General features: G+C 49.3%; 1 non-coding gene and 8 pseudogenes across 1 annotated transcript; all 9 read left to right on the top strand.

The window, feature by feature from the left end:
- Nucleotides 1-237: 237 nt before the first annotated feature.
- On the top strand, nucleotides 238-356 carry LOC143958777 (5S ribosomal RNA; annotated as a pseudogene).
- Nucleotides 357-456: 100 nt separating this feature from the next.
- LOC143958291 (5S ribosomal RNA) lies at nucleotides 457-575 on the top strand. Its single transcript, XR_013270125.1, has one exon. It is a non-coding gene; the product is annotated as a 5S ribosomal RNA (ribosomal RNA).
- Nucleotides 576-896: 321 nt separating this feature from the next.
- LOC143958841 (5S ribosomal RNA) lies at nucleotides 897-1,015 on the top strand (annotated as a pseudogene).
- Nucleotides 1,016-1,116: 101 nt separating this feature from the next.
- On the top strand, nucleotides 1,117-1,235 carry LOC143958638 (5S ribosomal RNA; annotated as a pseudogene).
- Nucleotides 1,236-9,146: 7,911 nt separating this feature from the next.
- LOC143958340 (5S ribosomal RNA) lies at nucleotides 9,147-9,265 on the top strand (annotated as a pseudogene).
- Nucleotides 9,266-12,759: 3,494 nt separating this feature from the next.
- On the top strand, nucleotides 12,760-12,878 carry LOC143958815 (5S ribosomal RNA; annotated as a pseudogene).
- A 102-nt stretch (nucleotides 12,879-12,980) lies between these two features.
- LOC143958575 (5S ribosomal RNA) lies at nucleotides 12,981-13,099 on the top strand (annotated as a pseudogene).
- Nucleotides 13,100-13,194: 95 nt separating this feature from the next.
- Nucleotides 13,195-13,314, top strand: LOC143958625 (5S ribosomal RNA; annotated as a pseudogene).
- A 98-nt stretch (nucleotides 13,315-13,412) lies between these two features.
- Nucleotides 13,413-13,531, top strand: LOC143958765 (5S ribosomal RNA; annotated as a pseudogene).
- Nucleotides 13,532-21,888: the final 8,357 nt, after the last annotated feature.

Genomic DNA, 21,888 nt, shown 5'->3' with positions numbered 1-21,888 from the left:
GGCCAAGACCTATATGTTCCAGGGTGGCCTGCATAAAGTGCCAGGCCACCCTGTCAAAGGCCTTCTCCGCGTCCGTTGACAACATAAGCAAGGGCCTTCCCTGTACATGCGCCGCATGGATTAAATTGAGGACTCGGGCCGTATTGTCTCTAGATTCCGACTTTTATTTTTTTTGCTTGTTTCCCAAGGTGACCATCTTGGCGTTTGTCAAGAGGGTTGAAAGTGCCTGAAGAGATTGCCTATGGGCACATCACCCTGAAAGCACCCGATCTCGTTTGATGTTGGAGGCTAAGAAGAGTCGGGCCTTGTTAGTACCTGGATGGGAGACCGCCTGGGAATACCAGGTGTCATAGACTTCTTTTTATGTTGTTGGCGTTGACCTGTTTTTTTTTCGCTTGTTTCCCAAAGTGACCATCTTGGTGTTTGTCAAGAGGGTTGAGAGTGCCTGTAGAGATTGCCTATGGCCACATCACTCTGAAAGCACCCAATCTCGTCTGATCTTGGAAGCTAAGAAGAGTCGGGCCTGGTTAGTACCTGGATGGGAGACCACCTGGGAATACCAGGTATTGTAGGCTTCTTTTTATGTTGTTGGCGTTGATTCGTTTTTTTTTTTTTGCTTGTTTCCCAAGGTGACCATCTTGGCATTTGTCAAGAGGGTTGAGAGTGCCCAAAGAGATCGCTTACAGCAGCATCACCCTGAAAGAGCCCTATCTCTTCTCTTCTCTGAGGCTAAGAAGGGTTGGGCCTAGTTAGTACCTGGATGGGAGATGGCGTTGGAATACCAGGTGCCGTATTCTTCTTTTTATGTTGTTGACATTGACCTGTTTTTTTTCGCTTGTATCTCAAGGTGACTATCTTGGCATTTGTCAAGAGGGTTGAGAATGCCCAAAGAGATTGCCTATGGGCACATAAACCTGAAAGCACCCGATCTCCTCTGATCTCAGAAGCTAAACAGGGTTGGGCCTTGCTAGTACCTGGATTAGAGACCACCTGGGAATACTAGGTGCTGTAGGCTTCTTTTTATGTTGTTGGCCTTGACCTGGTTTTTTTTTCACTTGTTTCCCAAGGTGACCATCTTGGTGTTTGTCAAGAGGGTTGAGAGTGCCCGAAGAGAACACCTACAGCCCCATCACCCTGAAAGCGCCCAATCTCGTCTGATCTCGGATGCTAAACAGTGTCAGGCCTGGTTAGTACCTGGATGGGAGACCGCCTGGGAATACCAGGTGCCATAGGCTTCTTTTTTTATTTTTTTTATTTAGTAGTATGCGACATACAATGCAAAGGCAACTTCACAGAATGTGTGATACAAATAGTTACAAACAAACGATCATATTGCATGGATATCAGAGCCAATGGTAAGAAGTCCGAGGAGAATAGCACGTGTACAGCTTTGCGGTCATATCAAGATGAGATTAAAGCTCCATCTCGTTGGGATCCTCTACCACTTAAAATATTATTGATACTAGCCCTGCTACCCTCGAAGAGTTTAGATATCCATAGATAGGGGAAGAGTATTGTGTAGTAGTCAAATGGGGTCGGAACATACCATTTTCTTTTCCCTTTTTTGAGTTAAGAAGGGAAATAGTAGAACTGAAAAGAGGGAGAAGGGGAAAGAGAAGATTGGGGAAGGAAATGGCAGAAAAGGAAAAGAAGGGGTAAGGGGGTGTCGTGGGTAGAGTGGATAGGATGGGGTCCCCTCCCAGGGAGCAAGAGACGCCCTCGGCTCACTAGCTCATCAGCTGTCCAACGTTTGGAACAGCGATCTCCAACGATCACCATGAGCTTACTATGTCTCGCGGAGGTATTCTTCCGAAAAGCGAAACTGGGTCCAGTAGAACCATCTGTTCCCATGCTCCTCCGTTTTATCCCTCATTGTGGCAGTCAGGTCTTCCATTCGTTCAATATCATTTGTAGTCAGAGTCTTCATACGGAAATACGATAACCCCAACTACCAAGGCCTGAGGTGGGCCTTGGCCTGGCTGGACAGTATGCCTAAAAGAGGGCATACCCTGAAAGAATGTATTGAATGTAAATGAAATTATGAAAATATGGGGGAACGGGTGGGTGGGAACCCAGAAATGAGCAGACGAAGGCTTTGATGGAGGAGGAGGAGGGATTTAAAGCCCTCAGACTCCTCCTACAAATTCAGGCTAGCCTGCGGCCAGCCTTCCAACTTGTAGTCAGAGTCTTCATACGGAAATACGATAACCCCAACTACCAAGGCCTGAGGTGTGCCTTGGCCTGGCTGGACAGTATGCCTAAAAGAGGGCAAAAAGGGCACAAAGTAGGTGTGATGTGAAAGCTACAAAGAAGGCCCGCAACAATCGTTAAGTCCGGAAAATGCGAGTGCCCGGCTGACTACAGGAAAAGGGGGTTACGTATGTAGCTGCTAACATGGAGGATCTCCAGCGCCCCATGAACCTGATGTAAAGAAAGGACCCCCTGCAAGACCTACCAACATTGCCCAGGAACCAGATGAATAACCAGAAAAAAGGGGGTTTAGGATTCCAGCCTGGTTTGGCAAGTAACCTGGGCTTGAGAACAACTGTTTGTAGTGAGAGGATGGAGAAAGCGCAGACCCACGGAATGAAGCAGAGAAGGCCAACTTACTTGCCCGACACCAAGGCTAAGGTACCGAAATATGACCACAAACCCCTAGCTTACAACATCCCCTTCATTGGTATAGATGAGTAAGTAGTAAGAGAGAAACTGCCTAGAGCACTAACTGGGAACTGCCAAGGGAAGGAGACAGGAAGTCTGAAACACCACGAAAACCTGTCCGGTAACTGGTAGCCGTGCCAAAGAGAAACATCCCTGACTCTCCTCCCTTGATGGTTAGAGAGGGTAAGCCGCAAAAATGGACAGCTTGACAGGTGTTTGTAGGTCCTGAAAACTGGTCACCTGATAGAAACTTCATGGAATTGGCAGATGAGGCCAAATTGCCGATGCAATACCCAGCGAAAGCCATAAACATGAACCTGAGACCATTCCGCCTTGTGAGAAGCCCACTGCAAACTCTGGATAAGAACCAATGGCCAGATTGATTATGCGAGACCACACTGCCCCCAGTTCTACAAGCCACTGTGAGAAATTCCAACAACACCTGAAGGCGCACTGAGAAGAACAGGAGCCGCAGATGAAACCTCAGTGCAAGCCTAACGGGCTATGAACCCCACCATCCTGACTAACAAATAAGAGCGCATAGAGAAACTTCATGAACTGGGTTGAAGAATCCTGCACGAAACATGCGCTGCACTGGTGGATGTAAGAGGTTTGAACAGAGTGGGGAATAACCCACTGAATACTGCCCCCCCCCCAGCTGAGGCCAGGAAAGGGGTACCCCGGGACAACTGAGCTAAGAGAGTTTGGTCCCACCCCTAAAAATGGGGTGCTACCAAGCACTGAACCCCCATGCGACGGTGGAGGGATGAATGTGCACCGGCCTCCTCCGCAACCCACCCCAAACCCTGAACCAAGAAAACACACAATAAGCGAAAAGAGAACAGACAACCAACACACTAAACAATACCCCTACGTACCTAACAAGTATGAGGATGTAAGTGCAGAAATGACAATACCAACAGCGCGTGAATATGAACCTAATGCTGACACAACCCTAATGTATGTAGTGAGTGAGCCCGAGCAACCTGCAGCGCCAAGACAGGTAATTAAAAAACGAACACTCAGGGCTGAGGTACCCACAGACCGTGGTGGGTAGTAGTAAAGGTATGGTGAAAGTGCACGTATGACGTATGGTATACGGGCGAGAAGATTGTGGGACGACAATCAATTAAAAACGAAACCTCAGCCCGTATGGGTCCGTAGACGTGACGGACCCTGGATGTGAGCCCTAGCTAACAGACATACTACGAACATCAAGCTATGACATGAAAGTTTACAAACGAAATGCTATGACAGAACAACAGAGACAGATAGCAAACAAACCCTCCGGGCTGGTGCACCCACAGACCGTGGTGGGTGGACATACAAGAGTGAAGAAATAAGCATGCAACGTATGACGTACAGTATACGGGCGAGAAGATTGTGGGACGACAATCAATTAATAACGAAACCTCAGCCCGTATGAGTCCATAGACGTGACAGACCCTGGATGTGAGCCCCACCTAACAAACTACGAACGACAATAATGCTACGAATAGAAAAGCTATGGCAGAACAACAGAGACAGATAGCAAACAACCCTCAGGGCTAGTGTACCCACCGACCGTGGTGGGTAGATGTACAAGTGAGATCAAAAAGCATGCAGCGTATAACGTATGGTATGCAGGCGAGAAGATTGCGGAACGGCAATCAATTGAAACGAAACCTCAGCCCGTATGGTCCGTAGGCGTGACAGACCAGGAAATGAGCCCTGGCTAACAGAAAGCTACTTACAAAACGCCATGACAGAATGCAGACAGGTAGCAACAACCCTCCGGCCTAGTATACCCACAAACCGTGGTGGGTAGACGTGCAAAGAAATGAGCGTGCACCGTATGATGTGTGTTATATGGGAGAGAAAATAAAGGGACGACAAACAAAATGAAACAAACCTCAGCCTGTATGGATCTGACAGAAATGCAGGACAGAACGCTATGACGGAAATGCTGGACAGAAACGCTATGACGGAAATGCTGGACAGAAACGCTATGACGGAAATGCAGGACAGAACGCTATGACAGAAATGCTGGACAGAAACGCTATGACGGAAATGCTGGACAGAAATGCTATGACGGAAATGCTGGACAGAAACGCTATGACGGAAATGCTGGACAGAAACGCTATGACGGAAATGCTGGACAGAAACGCTATGACGGAAAAAGCTGGACCAAATGAAATTACAGAAAAGCTGGACCAACGAAAAGTTGGACCGAACGATATAACAGAAACACTGGACTGAACGAACTGACAGAAAGCTGGACCGAACGATATGACGGGAGCCCCTGGACAGAACGTGATGACAGAAGAATGCAGAGACAGAAACCTGGGGCCGAACGCCGTGATAAACCCCCGTGACTGAAATGGGTGCCTGGACGTGCTGGGGGGGTGCGAGAGTGCCGGGAGGTGAACAGGTGGGTGAGAACCCCCCATGAAAACCAGGAAGCGTGTTGGCATCCCCTCCATGGAGCATGGCGAGTGTTCCCGGGAGGTGAACTGGCTGGCAAGCGACAAGTGGTGGGTGTAGGGTGACGCTACGACTGAAAGTTGGACAGAAATGCTATGACAGAAAAACGCTGAGACAGAAAACGTATATGACAGAAAATGCTGGACAGAAACGTTATGACAGAAAATGCTGGACAGAAACGTTATGACAGAAATGTTGGACAGAAAATGCTGTGACCGAAAATGCTGGACAAAACGCTTATGACCGAAACCTGGACAGAACGCAGGCTGCGATCGACACATAGACCAAAGAAACAAATTAACAAGAGACAGCAGCAACCCTGCCGTACTAAAGATTGCTGTGGTTGGTCTGACATCCTCTGTCACAGCAGCAGAGATGTCAGTGACCGTTCACCCCCAGAGCACCGTCGCCCCCCCTCCTACTGGTGGAGCCAGAGGAGAAGGAGGGGACAGAACACTGACCCCCCCACCAGGTGTGCGGCACAGATGTGGGGATAGATGCCAATCCCCCCCCCCAGAATCGGCGGGAGGCCGCCAGAGGCAAGCAGAGTGCATAGGGAGAGAGGAGCTGTCGGGCGGCCAATCCCCCCCCACACACACACACACACACTGGGAGAAATGGCGAGTGCTCTGCACATGCAAGGGGAGATGCGGCCGATCACCTCCCCCTCACCAAGAGAAACTGCGCTAATGACCGAACCCGCTAATGACCGAAATACGTAAAATATCCAAACACCTCAATGGGCCGAGTATGCAGGAGGTGTGCTGAGTGCAACCGGGGGGGGGGATATCTCCTGTGTCCTGACTACACCGCTGACTAACCAACTAAAGCGGAATGGTTGAGTGGAGGAAAAAACGACTCAACCACCACCCCCCAACCGCCAGTGTGAATGCACCCCTGAAGTAACTATGACCCCATGACTGCCATACCCGTGACCAATGTGCCTGGTGTGGATTAACAGAACAACAATACCCCTATTCAGGAATGCTCTAGAAGAAGCGTTTGGGCAAAAAACATTCCTCGTCATATGAAAGTAGCAGCTTGCAAGCCTGAGCTGAGAAAGAAATATATATACTGTACAGTGTTAAGAATTCACAGCTGCTGCTAGCATTGACCTTGATTAGAAACCGTTTTGGAGGACTTGAACAAGAAGTAGGTAGATGCAGTGACATATTGTCCCTATGTAGGTCCCTACTGTATGCCCATTGGGAGGGGGAGAGGAGCTGGCGGGCGGCCGAAACCCCCCACATGAGTGCCGGGAGAAGTGGGAGGCACCCCCCCACCCTGCATGATTGAGCCCAGCGAAGGTGATGGGTGGACAGACAACCCCCCCCCCCACCTATACACCGTGGGAAGCAGGCGGGTGGCACCCTGGCCAAGCAGAGCCCTAGAGAAGTGGTAGACGCTGGCCAGCTGGAGCCGAGTAAGGAGACTAGTGGGTGGAGGATAGAAGAATGATGCCCACCCGCTTCCCCCGGCATGAGCGCCGGGAGAAGTAGGCGGGCTGCATGCTGGCCAACTGGAGCTGTGGGGAGATTGTAAGGTGGAGGCTGGAAGGGAGACGCCCCCCGCTCTCCCCGGCATGAGCGCCGGGAGAAGCGGGCGGGCCACACGCTGGCCAGATGAAGCCGAGTGGAGAGGTGGAGGATGGAATGATGGATGGCCCCCGCTCCCCCCGGCATGAGCGCTGGGAGAAACGGGCGGGCCATACGCTGGCCAGAAGGAGCAGCATAGAGAGGTGGAGGGTGGAATGATGGATGCTCCCCCGCTCCCCCCGGCATGAGCGCCGGGAGAAGCGGGCGGGCCACACGCTGGCCAGAAGGAGCTGAGTGGAGAGGTGGAGGATGGCAAGATGGACGCCCCCCCCCCTGTGTGCGCCGGGAGAAGCGGCTGGCTGCCCCCCCCCCCAGGAAGCAGTGTGGAACATGGCTGCAAGGGAGGACGGGCAGGGCGGCTTCCATGAAGCAGGTAGAACCCCGGGGGTGACAGGGGGGACGAGCGAGTGGTCCCTCGATGGTGCCCGAGAGAGGAACCGACAGCATGCTGCGGCCGAACACCGCTCTGAAAGGCGGCCCCGCCGCCCAGAAATGAGCCGCGAAGGCTCTGATGGAGGAGGAGGAGGGATTTAAAGCCCTCAGACTCCTCCTACAAATTCAGGCTAGCCTGCGGCCAGCCTTCCAACTTACCCTTGCGAACCACTGGGTCACCATTGGAGCAGATTGCTCTTTCCACTGACTTGGGATGCAGGCCCTAGCTGCATTGAGGAGATGTTTAAGTAAGGACTTATGATAACGCTTTCTCGACATAGGAGTTAGATTGAGAAGAACTGCTGCGGGATCATTGGCTAAGGAAATGTCTGTGAACTTGTGGATGAGTCTCAGGACAGGCTGCCAGAATGTTTGTAATTTAGGGCATTCCCAGAAAATGTGGAGAATGGTGCTAGCCTGTTGCCCACAGCGACAGCAGCGGTCAGATTGACCGGGGAATATTTTGGCCAACACCACCGGTGTACGATACCAGCGTGTGATCAGCTTATATGAGATCTCCTGATATTTACTGCAGAGTGACGACTTATGGGCGAAAAAGAGTATTCTGTCCTTCTGTGGTTTGGAGAATGTAGTTTGTAAGTCCCTTTTCCATTTAGCTAGGAAGGGTGGATCCGTGGAGGATTGTGCGTCTGTCAGGATTTGGTAGGACCTAGAGAGGGAACCACGAATTGGGCCATCATCCAGGCAAAGTTCCTCGAAGGGGTGGAATTGTCTAGAGAAGAACGAATGGTTAGGTAGTGATCTGAGGAAATGGATTAGCTGTCTAGCTCTCCAGCTATCCAATGCAACAGGTACTTGCTCTAGCAGTATGGTCCCCATGGGAATCAAGCCCGTGGGTCCAAGAAATAGGGCTGCTCTCAGAAGCCCTTTCGGGGCTTGCCTGGTAAAGGCCTGGTCAGACAGGCCCGGAGGGAATCTAGGATGTCCAATAATAGGGGTCATAGGAGAAGGGAAGTTAGTCAGGTGGGAAAGGTGAAAAAAACTATCCATCTCGGTGAGCGAGGGGCCAATTAACGGGTGAGTAGTCACACAGGGCTCCAATGGCCTCCCCGCCCAAGGCAGACCAGCCAGTGGAACCCGCACCATCTCCTGCTCTAGCTTGACCCATAGCTTCAGTTCCCCATGCCGGTGTCTTATCACATATGGTCCCCCATCGGATAGTGTCCGCTGTGTACTGCGCATGCGCAGTACACAGCAACACAGATTCCGAAAATTGCCGAGCAATGCGCAGTACGGCGCAGACACTATATCATGGCCGGACAGTATATGGCAGAACACCGGCACCAGTCAACCATAGGTGTCATGTGCGTCGCTGTGTAATATAGAGCAGGGTCCGGGAAGCCAATACCTCCCCGCAATTTCGGTCGCAATAGCATTGCCCTACCAATACGCATATGTTTTCCGCGCCAGAGGAACTTGATAAAGATTGAGCGAACCGCATGAAAGAAAGTCTGGGGTATTTTGATAGGTAAGGCTTGTAGTAGATACAGAAGTCGTGGCATCACGGTCATCTTCGCGTTCAACACATTACAGCGTCCGAACCATGACAGAGCTAGTGGGTCCCATCTTTTAGGGTCCGCTGTAAGCCCATAGGGTTCTTTTTATGTTGTTGGCTTTGACCTGTTTTTTTTGCTTGTTTCTCAAGGCGACCATCTTGGCGTTTGTCAAGAGGGTTGGGCGTGTCTTGAAGAGAACGCTTATGGCCACATCAACCTGAAAGCACCCGATCTTGTCTGATTTCAGAGGCTAAGCAGCGTCAGGCCTGGTTAGTACCTGGATGGGAGACTGCCTGGGAAGACCAGGTGCCATAGAAGGATCTGGTCTGGTTAGTGTCTTGATTGGGAGATCGCCTGGGAATACTGGATGCCGTAGGCTTCTTTTTATGTTGTTGGCTTTGACCTGTTTTTTTTAGCTTGTTTCCCAAGGTGACCATCTTGGCCTTTGTCAAGAGGCTTCAGAGTGCCCAAAGAGAGTGCCTACGGCCAAATCACCCTGAAAGAGCCCAATCTCATCTGATCTCGGAGGCTAAGCAGCGATGGGCCTGGTTAGTACCTGGATGGGAGACAGCTTGGGAATACCAGGTGCCGTAGGCTTCTCATTATGTTGTCGGCGTCGACCTGTTTTATTTTCCCTTGTTTCCCAAGGTGACCATCTTGGCATGTGTCAAGAGGGTTGAGAGTGCACAAAGAAATTGCCTATGAGCACAACACCCTGAAAGCGCCCAATCTCGTTTGGTCTCAGAGGCTAAGCAGGGTTGGGCCTGGTTTGCAACTGGATGGGAGACCGCCCGGGTTTTCCAGATGCCGCAGGCTTATTTTTATGTTGTTGGTGTTGACCTGTTTTTTTCGCTTGTTTCCCAAAGTGATCATCTTGGCATTTGTCAAGAGGGTTGAGAGTGCCTAAAGAGATCGCTTACAGCCGCATCACCCTGAAAGCACCCTATCTCTTCTGATCCCAGAGGCTAAGAAGGGTTGGGCCTAGTTAATACCTGAATGGGAGACCGCCTGGAAATTCTAGGTGCGGTAGGCTTCTTTTTATGTTGTTGGCGTTGACTTGTTTTTTTTGTTTGTTTCCCAAGGTGACCATCTTGGCGTTTGTCAAGAGGGTTGAGCGTGCCTGAAAAAATCTACTATGGCTGCATCACCCTGAAAGAGCCAAATCTCATTTGATCTCAGAGCCTAAGCAGGGTTGGGACCTGGTTAGTACCTGGATGGGAGACCGCCTGGGATTTCTCGATGCCATAGGCTTTTTTTTTAAGTTGTTGGCATTGACTTATTTTTTTTTTTTGTTTTATTATTTTATTAAGTAGAAGTAGAACAACATAAATATAACAGTCAACCATACAGCATGACCCAGGGTCACAATTACATGGTAACAAAAAATAGACAAATAACTCTGGGTTCTCAGAGGGGAGTCCTACAGTTTCATGCAGAAAAGAGAGAAACCCCACCTCGGACATGTAGTACAGTATAACTAATGCAGCTCCGTTCGGACAAATGTAATCATGTAGAACAACTGGGACCACAGCGAGCCAGCTTATCATGACCTATGTGAACCAGAGTAAAATATGAGCCGGTCGTGTCCAGAACCCTGGGGTTCTTCTGGGTCCCAAAGGCTAGTAAGGAGACAAGGCATAGTCAAAAGGGAGGACGGGTGAAGAAGAGAGTGCAAAGACGGAGAGAGAGGAGGGGGGGGGGGGGGATGGCGGCGGGGAAAAATAGAAAAATAAAGACAAAAAGGGAGGGGGGGGGGGAATGCCACCCAGGGCAGACATGGCCTACATAGGTAAACGTTAGATGTTCAGTCTTTTTCTGGGACAGGGGCGCTGCTCACCTCCCGAATGTAGTCTCAAGTACCAGTAAAATACCTCCAGGGCCTCCATGTAACACCAAATGCCTCTTCAGTGTTGTGAAGGGTGGCGGTCAATTCTTCCATCTGGAGAATATGATTGACTTTGGAATACCACAGCACCTTGGATGGGGGCTGAGGCTGTCTCCACAGTGTGGGAATGCAGGCCCGGGCGGCGTTCAGGAGTTGCATCGTGAGGGTTTTTTTGTATTTTCGAACAGGCTGTTGGGTCAAGTGTAGAAGGCACGCTGCTGGGAACCCAAAAGTTCCTCAAGGCCGGGCATGCCCAGAAAAGGTGTCCCATGGTCCCCGTATCTGAATTTCACCTCCAACAAACATCCGGGATCGATCTATTCATTTTATTCAGAAGGTATGGGACTCTATACCAGCGTGAGACTATCTTGTATCCTGATTCTTGATATTGGTTTGCGATGGAAGCTTTATGTACTAAGGTCAGGATCTTCCCTATCTGTTGTGGGGTAAATGTGATGCCTAAGTCCCTCTCCCATTTGTGGATAAATGGTGGGGGTTGACTCCTTCTCCTGACTACTCAATAGGTTGTACAGGAGGGAGAGGGTGTGTCGCACAGGTTCCCTTTTGTGACAGATGGATTCATAGGGTGTCAGGTCTCTAGGAGTGTAGGGGGCCCTTTGTATGGCCAGAAGAAAGTGACGAAGTTGATAAGCACTAAACAAGTCAAGCGGAGGGTCAGAAAGATCGGCGACAGTTTGCGTGGTCGGGAGCCCTCCAGAGGGCCACACCTCTCCCAGACGCTGTTTCCCCACCACTGTCAACTGTCGCAGTTTCTTGTTGGTAAATCCCGGTGGGAAGTCTGGATTACCTATAACCGGAGTCATTGGTGATGACAGGGGAGCAATGTGTGTGCAGCGGAACAACCTCCGCACAACAGCCAATGTAGCTCCCACTACGGGGTGACCTCTGAGGTCTTTTGGTAGGGAGGACAGGAGCCACGGGGAGGTCAATAGGGGAATGGATCCATCCTCAATCTCCATCTCCACCCACTGCTTGTGTGGGCCATTACAATGCCAATCAACGACTCTCACTAGCAGAGTCGCTCTGTTGTATTGTCTCAGATCTGGGAGACCCAGACCCCCCTTGTCCTTTGGTCTGGCAAGCAATTGCAAACGGGCTCTGGGCGGTTTGCGCGCCCAAATAAAGTCCCGGAGCAGCACCTGCAGTTGTCTGAAAAAAATTGGGGGTAACCGAATCGGTAATGTCTGGAACAAGTATAAGATCCGCGGGAGGGCCGTCATTTTGAATGCATTACAGCGCCCGAACCAGGTCAGTGTTAAAGCATGCCAGTTTCCCAAATCAGATTTCAGTCTATTCAGGAGAGGGACAAAATTAAGCGGGTACAATTGCGCCAAATCCGCTGCGATGTCAACGCCCAGGTAACGTATAGATTTTTCAGCTCAGTAGAATGGAAATGCGGAGCGTAGCCTCTTGGCCTCACCATCCGGGACCGATATATTCAATACAGCCGACGGTGCAATTGATTTTATAGTTTGATAGGCTGCCGTATCGCCGGAGAGCCGCGAGTATATTGGGAAGCGAAATGTGTGGATTGGAGACGAAAAAAATTAGATCGTCAGCGTACGCCGCAATTTTGTGGTGTGCCGAGGGTTTGGATATGCCAGTAATATTCGGGTCATTCCGAACGTGACACATAAGTGGTTCCAGTGTCAGAATAAAAATTAGGGGAGACAGAGGGCACCCCTGCCTCGTCCCATTAGTGATGGGGAAAGAGTCCGAGCACCACTCGTTCACCCGTACCGCTGCTGACGGGGTGGAGTAAAGCGACATTACCCAGCTCATCATGTTGAGGCCAAGACCTATATGTTCCAGGGTGGCCTGCATAAAGTGCCAGGCCACCCTGTCAAAGGCCTTCTCCGCGTCTTTTTATGTTGTTGGCGTTGATTCATTTTTTTTTTTTTCGCTTGTTTCCCAAGGTGACCATCTTGGCATTTGTCAAGAGGGTTGAGAGTGCCCAAAGAGTTCGCTTACAGCAGCATCACCCTGAAAGAGCCCTATCTCTTCTCATCTCTGAGGCTAAGAAGGGTTGGGCCTAGTTAGTCCCTGGATGGGAGATGGCTTTGGAATACCAGGTGCCGTAGTCTTCTTTTTATGTTGTTGACATTGACCTGTTTTTTTTTCCGCTTGTTTCCCAAGGTGACTATCTTGGCATTTGTCAAGAGGGTTGAGAGTGCCTGAAGAGCTCGCCTATGGCCACATAACCCTGAAAGCACCAGATCTTGTCTGATCTCAGAGACTAAACAGGGTCGGGCCTTGTTAATACCTGGATGGGAGACCACCTGGGAATACTAGGTGCTGAAGGCTTCTTTTTATGTTGTTGGCGTTGACTTGTTTTTTTTTTTTGTTTGTTTACCAAGGTGACCATCTTGGTGTTTGTCAAGAGGGTTGAGAGTGCCTGAAGAGCTCGCCTATGGCCACATAACCCTGAAAGCACCAGATCTCGTCTGATCTCAGAGACTAAACAGGGTCGGGCCTTGTTAATACCTGGATGGGAGACCACCTGGGAATACTAGGTGCTGTAGACTTCTTCTCATGTTGTTGGCGTTGACTTGATTTTTTTGTTTGTTTCCCAAGGTGACCATATTGGCGTTAGTCAAGGTTGAGAGTGCCTGAAGAAATCTCCTACGGCCACACCACCCTGAAAGAGCCCAATCTCATCTGATCTCAGAGGCTAAGCAGGGTTGGGACCAGTTTAGTACCTGGATGGGAGACCGCCTGGGATTTCCAGATGCCGTAGGCTTCTTTTTATGTTGTTGCCGTTGACCTAGTTTTTTCCGCTTGTTTCCAAGGTGACCATCTTGGTGTTTGTCAAAAGAGTTGAGAGTGCCTGAAGATATTGGCTACGGCCACATCACCCTGAATCTGTTCCATCTCGTCTGATCTTGGAGGCTAAGCAGGGTCGGGCCTGGTTAATGCCTGGATGGGAGACCGCCTGGGAATACCAGGTGTCGTAGGCTTCTTTTTTTTTTCAAATATAATTTTTTCTCCAAATAGGGGAAGACAGTCCCCCGAGTACATAATGCAACAGAGAAATACAGAGCAAAAAGCAGCTGAACAATACTTGATACAGGTATATTCGCAACTGTGAGTCTGCCTTCCATCAATCACAATGATTCGGGGCACGGATAAAGTACTGTACCAAGATCCAGGGTCACACAAACCCCAGGTCCCTCCAGCATAATCCATCCAGAGGGGGGTGTGGGGCCGTCATTCCCAATTTTCCACTTTTTCCAAAAGAGAGAGGGGGTGGAGGGGGTGAGAGATAGGGGAGGAAGGCAGAAAAGAGAAGGATTGAAAGATCAGGAAAGGAGAAGAGGGGACGAGACACGATGGCAGCCACTGTCCAAGGGGCCAGTCAAGGAAAGCTCAGAGCACTAAGGCGATAGCAGGCGACATCCTTCCAGCGAGAATATAAAGGTATTCCAGATGTCTCAGGTTTGTTTAAAAAATTCTTGTTTACCTTGTGATGTGAGGATCAAGTCCTCCATTTTTTTTAATGTCCTCTATTTTCCTAAGCCAGCGAGTAATGAAAGGGGGGGAACATTTTTTCCAATAGAAAGGGATGCAGGATTTCGCCGCATTTATCACATGCCGTAAAATAGATTTTTTTGTACTTCTTAATGGGAATCTGTGAATGGTGCAAGAGAAAGAATGCAGCCTCTTCCTGGATGGAGAAGTCTGTGAATTTTTGTGTTATGCATCGGATCTCTGTCCAGAAGTCCACCAAGCTGGGGCAGGACCAAAAAATGTGCAGCAACGTGCCCTCTTCTTCTCCACACCTCCAGCATATGTTCGAGGAAGAGGGGAAACATTTCTGCAGCTTTGATGGTGTCAAATACCACCTGGTGAGAAGTTTAAAATTAGTCTCCTGTATCTTCGTGCACAGCGACATTTTGAGAGCCAAAGTGATAATGCGTTGTCTCTGTGCTGGGGAAAATGAGCAATTAAGGTCCTTTTCCCAGTTGGACAGACAGGTTAAGTGTGGGTAATCTGTTTGAGAGAGAATGTGGGCCAAAGGGCCTTCGCTCCTGCATAGAGTCTCAAACTCCGTCTGAGGGCGGGCGAACGTTTGAGGATTGGGGATGGAATGGAGAAAATGATGTCGTTGCGCTGCTCTCCAAAAAGGCAGTTGGAAAAGCCCTGTCGGATCTGTTAGGGTTGAGAAAGAAGGCCATTTTCCATCAATGACGAATTTAGACGCATTGTCTAGGTTGGAATTTCTAAGTGGGTCCCCAGTTCAAAGGTTGGATGGCCACGTATAGGGAATAGGGGGGAAGTCAAAGACGTGAGTGTGTTTTGGGTAGCGATCAGGTGACTGACTTTCAACTAAGCCCCTATAGTGGGATGTGACATAAATTCTGTGGGTAAATACTTATAGCACCACATGGCGCTTCTTAGCGGAATTCGGGAGTGAGCTTAGAAAGTTTGTTTCGATTCCAGTCCAATACATGCCCCAGATGGGAGGCCAGGTAGTAGCGTCGCAAGTCAGGGAGAACCAACCCTCCCTGTTGTTTAGACAATGTCAGCTGTGACCGCTTAAGTCTGGGATTTTTGTGGGCCCAGTTAAATTGAGTGAGCAAGGATTGAGCTTGCTTAAAAAACGGGACTGGAATCTGGATCGGGAGAGCTTGGAAAAGATAAGTAAATTTAGGGAGTATGTTCATTTTAATGAGATTGCATCTCCTGAACCAGGAATGGAGGCCAGAATGCCACCCGTGAAGAAAACTGCGGATCTTAGTGACAAGGGGTGGGGGGAAGTTCAACATAAACGTACGTGCGATGTCTGGTGGAATGTAAGTACCTAGGTACTTAAGGGCTGTATTGCTCTATTTAAATCGAAAAATTGGACTGCAAGTCTATTAACGTTTGCGGGGGGACTGTAACCCCCATGGCCTTTGATTTCAAGAAGTATCCCGTATATCTGGAATTCCCGAAGGAGATTTGGCAAGGAAACTCTGGGATTCGTCAGCGAGAACAGCATGTCATCCGCGTAGGCAGATATCTTGCACTCAATAGTTGGAGTCCATTTGGAGTCCCGTTATGTCTGAGTTTTGTCGAATTGTGGAGAGAAAGGGTTCCAATGACAGTGCGAATAATAGGGGCGACAGGGGGCAACCTTGTCTGGTCCCATTCCCGATGTCAAGGGGAGATGAGAGAACCCCATTCGCTTTGACTTGAGCTGAAGGGCATGAGTATATCTTACTTATCCATGCCAGCATCCGTTCACTCAGACCTATATGGCGAAGGACCGAGAACATCAATGTCCATTTGACCCGATCAAAAGCCTTCTCGGCATCAGTACTCATGAAAAGACAAGGGGTCCCAGATGAATTTGCTTTATGGATCAGGGTAAGCACCTTAATGGTGTTGTCCCTATCTTCCCTGGTGGGAATAAAACCTAACTGGTCAATATGTATAAGGGACTGCAAGTGATGTGCCAATCACGTTGCGAGGATTTTAGAGAATAGGTTTAGGACCGAATTTAGAAGGGAAATGGGTCTGTAGCTCCCACATAGGCCCGGGTCTTTGCCCCCCTTAGGTATCAACGAGATGTGGGCTCTAAGGGTATCCTCAGGAAAATCCCCATTTGAGCTCAGAGTATTAAATAAATTCACCAAGCGCGGGCCGAGAATAGGGAGGAAGGTCTTAAAGTATTGTGCGGTATATCCGTCAGGGCCCGGAGCCTTACCCACCTTCGGAGGTCCCATCTTCCAGTGTGATCGGGTCCTCCAAGTACTCCCGTGATTCCGATGAGAGGGTTGGTAGACCAGAACCGGTTACATATCTGTCTATATTGTCCTGTCCAGACCCTGAATCGGGCAGGTTGTAGAGATCAGAGTAACATTTTTGAAAGACTTCGGCTATTTGGGTTGGGGTAGAGGCCCTCTGGCCATTCTCATCTATCAACTGTGGTATGTAAGAGCCAGATTTCAACTCCTTTACCGACCTGGCTAAGATTTTTCCGCATTTGTCCCCTGACTCCTACGTCAGTTTACGACAAAACTGGAGTGCCACTTTCGCTTTATAATGGAGTAGGTCAGCAATATGGGTATGGAGTGTCCCCAATTCAATCTCTAAGGTCCGTGAGGGGGCATGTTTATGTTTCGCTTCCACAGAGGCAAGTTCACGAAACAGATTAGCAAGCTGTTCCTTCCATGTTCGTTTGATGCGCGCCCCGTGCCTGATAAGTACCCTGCGGAGTACTGACTTATGAGCCTCCCAAATTATCCCCGGGTCACAGTCCTGCGTTTCGTTTTCTTGGAAATAAAGGTCCAATTCCCTGGTCACATCTGCTAAAACTTCCGGTATCTGGAGGAGGCTCCCATTATACTACAGTATATAGGGTTGAGTGAGGTACAGTCTGCTAATCACAACCTACTAGTTCCACAAAGGTCCTTCTAAGGACTGGTAAGGTATAGCGTACTACAGTATATAGGGTTGAGTGAGGTACAGTCTGCTAATCCTTAAGGACTGGTATAGGTCCACAATATATAGGGTTGAGGTGCACTACTGCTGACTGCTGCCCTATTATGCAGCAGTCCTTTATCAGTATAGGGACTGAGGTACAGTCTTCTAATCACAACCTACTAGTTCCACAAAGGTCCTTCTAAGGACTGGTAAGGTATAGCGTACTACAGTATATAGGGTTGAGTGAGGTACAGTCTGCTAATCCTTAAGGACTGGTATAGGTCCACAATATATAGGGTTGAGGTGCACTACTGCTGACTGCTGCCCTATTCTGCAGCAGTTCTTTATCAGTATAGGGACTGAGGTACAGTCTGCTAATCACAACCTACTAGTTCCACAAAGGTCCTTATAAGGAATGGTAAAGTATAGCGTACTACAGTATATAGGGTTGAGTGAGGTACAGTCTGCTAATCACAACCTACTAGTTCCACAAAGGTCCTTATAAGGACTGGTAAAGTATAGCGTACTACAGTATATAGGGTTGAGTGAGGTACAGTCTGCAAATCACAACCTACTAGTTCCACAAAGGTCCTTCTAAGAACTGGTAAGGTATAGCGTACTACAGTATATAGGGTTGAGTGAGGTACAGTCTGCTAATCCTTAAGGACTGGTATAGGTCCACAATATATAGGGTTGAGGTGCACTACTGCTGACTGCTGCCCTATTATGCAGCAGTCCTTTATCAGTATAGGGACTGAGGCACACTTTGCTAATCACAACCTACTAGTTTCACAAAGGTCCTTATAAGGACTGGTAAGGTATAGTGTACTACAGTATATAGGGTTGAGTGAGGTACAGTCTGCTAATCACAACCTACTAGTTCCACAAAGGTCCTTCTAAGGACTGGTAAGGTATAGCGTACTACAGTATATAGGGTTGAGTGAGGTACAGTCTGCTAATCACAACCTACTAGTTCCACAAAGGTCCTTCTAAGGACTGGTAAGGTATAGCATACTACAGTATATAGGGTTGAGTGAGGTACAGTCTGCTAATCCTTAAGGACTGGTATATGTCCACAATATATAGGGTTGAGGTGCACTACTGCTGACTGCTGCCCTATTCTGCAGCAGTCCTTTATCAGTATAGGGACTGAGGTACAGTCTGCTAATCACAACCTACTAGTTCCACAAAGGTCCTTCTAAGGACTGGTAAGGTATAGTGTACTACAGTATATAGGGTTGAGTGAGGTACAGTCTGCTAATCCTTAAGGACTGGTATATGTCCACAATATATAGGGTTGAGGTGCACTACTGCTGACTGTTGCCCTATTCTGCAGCAGTTCTTTATCAGTATAGGGACTGAGGTACAGTCTGCTAATCACAACCTACTAGTTCCACAAAGGTCCTTATAAGGACTGGTAAGGTATAGTGTACTACAGTATATAGGGTTGAGTGAGGTACAGTCTGCTAATCACAACCTACTAGTTCCACAAAGGTCCTTCTAAGGACTGGTAAGGTATAGCATACTACAGTATATAGGGTTGAGTGAGGTACAGTCTGCTAATCCTTAAGGACTGGTATATGTCCACAATATATAGGGTTGAAGTGCACTACTGCTGACTGCTGCCCTATTCTGCAGCAGTCCTTTATCAGTATAGGGACTGAGGTACAGTCTGCTAATCACAACCTAGTAGTTCCACAAAGGTCCTTCTAAGGACTGGTAAGGTATAGTGTACCACAGTATATAGGGTTGAGTGAGGTACAGTCTGCTAATCACAACCTACTAGTTCCACAAAGGTCCTTAAGGACTGGTATAGGTGTACTATTTGGTGTGCAGTATATAGTTGTGTAATACACGTATAAAATACTTGCACATATAGAAAGCATAGTATAGTGCGTTTCCACTGTGCAGCATTGTGACTGCTGAGCGGTTCTGCAGCGATACTACAAAGAGTGACAAACGCAATCCAAAAAAAAAGTATTGTAACTGGTGTGATAGACCAGTGGCCCCCAAAAACAACAGATTGAAGCGGGGTGTTATATACCTTCTTCCGCATACATACTGCACTTCTGTCGAGAGTTTTGTCACAGGGTCATTTAAAAAATGACAGGCAGAGGAAGAGGCAGGCCCTTTCGCAGGGGTGGTAGGGGTAGGGCAGGAGCAACAGGCTTGAGCCAAAGTGGGAAATTGCAGAAGGTGCATGCGATTGCGTCAAAGGAAGCACCAGAATTGGTTGAGTGGCTCACTCAGCCTTACTCTTCTGCACCCTCCTCATTCTCTCGATCTGCACCCTCTTCTTCACTCTCTGCTATGTGCACCCCCAAAGACACTACCACCAACAACACCACCACCACCACCACCACATACCTTCCACTTGAGTCACAGGAATTATTTTCCGATCCATATCAAGTCATTTCTGATGCGCAGCCACTCTTGGCATTGGATCAGGAAGAGGAGGTAGCAACAACCGCCACTCAGCAGTCTGACCACAGTACCCAGATCAGCCCAAGGAGGAGGTTGGTCACCGGTGTTGCTGCCTACTCCGAGATCTCTAATTATAGCGGTGTGGAAGGTGATGTCGATTATGATGTGTCTAGTGATATCACGTGGGTGCCCACAAGAGAGGAAGAGGAGGGGAGTTCAGAGGGAGATATGGACCAGCAGATAGGGGGGAGAAGCAGGAATAACTTACATTGCACAGGAGGGACAAAGCAGACTGCTAATGTATCAGGAGCGAGTCATCGACCATGTACGGTCACATCTGGCACTCCCAGGACGCCGGCACATGGCTCCGCAGTGTGGGCTTTTTTTAACGTGTACCGCTGCTGACAATAGTGTTGCCATCTGCAATCTTTGCAGTCAACGCATTAGTCGCGGTAAGCCCAACACTCACCTAGGGACGACCGCCTTAAGAAGGCACATGAGCAGCCATCACCGAGCCCAGTGGGAGCAACGGAACATACAAAGCCACTCTCCAGGCTCTCATCGTCCAGCCTCGTCTTCTACTTCTTCTCCTCTCTCCTCACAATTGTCCTCCACTCCACCTTCCATCACGCCAAGCTCACGTTTTTCTGCAAAAAGGCAGGCTTCCGTGGGCCTAATGTTCGAGCGTAAAAAAATGATGACGCCGGATAACCCTCTTGCCCAACGGTTGAAGGCTGGCTTGTCAGAACTGACAGCCCGCTTACTACTGCCATATAAACTGGTGGACTCGGAGGCCTTTCGAAAATTTGTGGCCATTGGAACACCACAATGGAAGGTCCCAGGAAGGAAGTATTTCACACAGAAGGGCATCCCAGAGCTATATGGCCATGTTCAGCGGCAAGTGAATGTATCTCTGGCACACAGTGTCGGTGCCAAGATACATCTGACCACAGACACGTGGCCTAGAAAACACGGGCAGGGAAGGTATATCACTTTTACTGCCCACTGGGTGAACCTTCTGAAGGCCTCCAAGCATGTAACCCGTGGCACCCGTGTAGATTTGGTTTTACCGCCACGGATTGCATGCAGGCCTGGCTCTTTTTCTCCTCCTCCTCCTACTCCATCCTCCTCCCTCTCCTCCTCGGCTGACTCCTCCTTTTCCGCTGCTAGCGTCTCTTCCGCTGTGCCGCCCAAGCTCCCCAGAACCTATTCGACATGCCAGGTGAGACGTTGCCATGCCGTGCTGCGTCTGTTGTGCCTGGAAGCAAAGAGCCACACTGGCTCTGCACTCCTTTCAGCTTTGCGTTCACAGGCAGATCAGTGGCTAACACCGCTCAATTTGACAGTTGGTAAAGTGGTGTGTGACAACGGTGCCAATCTGCTTAGTGCATTGAAACAAGGCAAAATTACGCACGTGTCATGCATGGCACACATCTTAAACTTGGTCGTGTAGCGATTCGTTGTCAAATACCCTGGGGTCCAGGACATCTTGCGGCAGGCAAGGAAAATCTCGCCCCATTTCAGAAGATCTTACACGGCCATGTCTCGCCTTGCTGACATTCAGCGGCGACACAATCTGCCGGTCAGACGTCTTATTTGCTATTACCCGACGCGATGGAACTCAACCTTCTATATGCTTGATAGGCTGCTCCAGCAGAAACGTGCAGTTAACGTCTACCTGTATGAGATCTTCGGCAGAACAGGTTCTGGGGAGCTGGGTTATTTTTCACCGCGCCAGTGGCTGCTCATGTGCGACGCATGCAGACATATGCGGCCATTTGAGGAGATCATCAAACTGGTCAGTCGCAGCCATGGCGCCATCAGTGACATGGTACCTTATGCCTTCTTTATGGAGCGTGCATTGCGTTGTGTCATTGATCAAGCTGTGGAGGAGCAGGAGCGGGAAGATGAGGAAGTCGCAATGCTGGATGAATTCCCAGGGGGGGCTACTCTATCTGAGACAAGTGAACAACAGGAGTCTGAAGAGGAGTCAGAGGAGGATGGTGCCGGGGCGGATGAGGAGGAGCAAGAAGAGCATGCTTTAAATCTTTCTGGGATCCCCGTTGTGCGTGGATGGGGAGAGGAGAATGAAGAGGACGACATTATCCTGGATGATGAGCAGGAGTCAGGCCACCACACCGCTTCCAGTTTAGTGCAAATGGGGGCCTTCATGCTCCAGTGTTTTAATAGGGACCCCCCGTATAAAAAGCATAAGGGTCCAGGACCAGTACTGGGTGGCAACGTACTTAGACCCCCGGTACAAACACAAAATGGCGGAAATGCTACCGCCGTCACAGAGGGCTGTCAGAATGGAGCACTTCCAGGCCTTGCTTCGAGAAATGCTGCATTCTGCTTTTGCGTGCACTGGCAGAGGAGCAATTCCGACTCCCAGAGAAGGAGTTGCGGGTACCAATCCAACAGCGCCTACAAGAAGAGGCCGGTTTGAAGATGTGTTGGTGACTTCTGATATGAGGTCATTCTT

The sequence above is a fragment of the Lithobates pipiens genome, unplaced genomic scaffold, assembly GCF_037356315.1.
Source record: "Lithobates pipiens isolate NorthernLeopardFrog02 unplaced genomic scaffold, aLitPip1_a1.2 Scaffold_61, whole genome shotgun sequence".
Lineage (NCBI taxonomy): Eukaryota > Metazoa > Chordata > Amphibia > Anura > Ranidae > Lithobates > Lithobates pipiens.
Note: the sequence above shows the minus strand (reverse complement) of the source record. Positions and strands in the feature narration are given on the sequence as shown.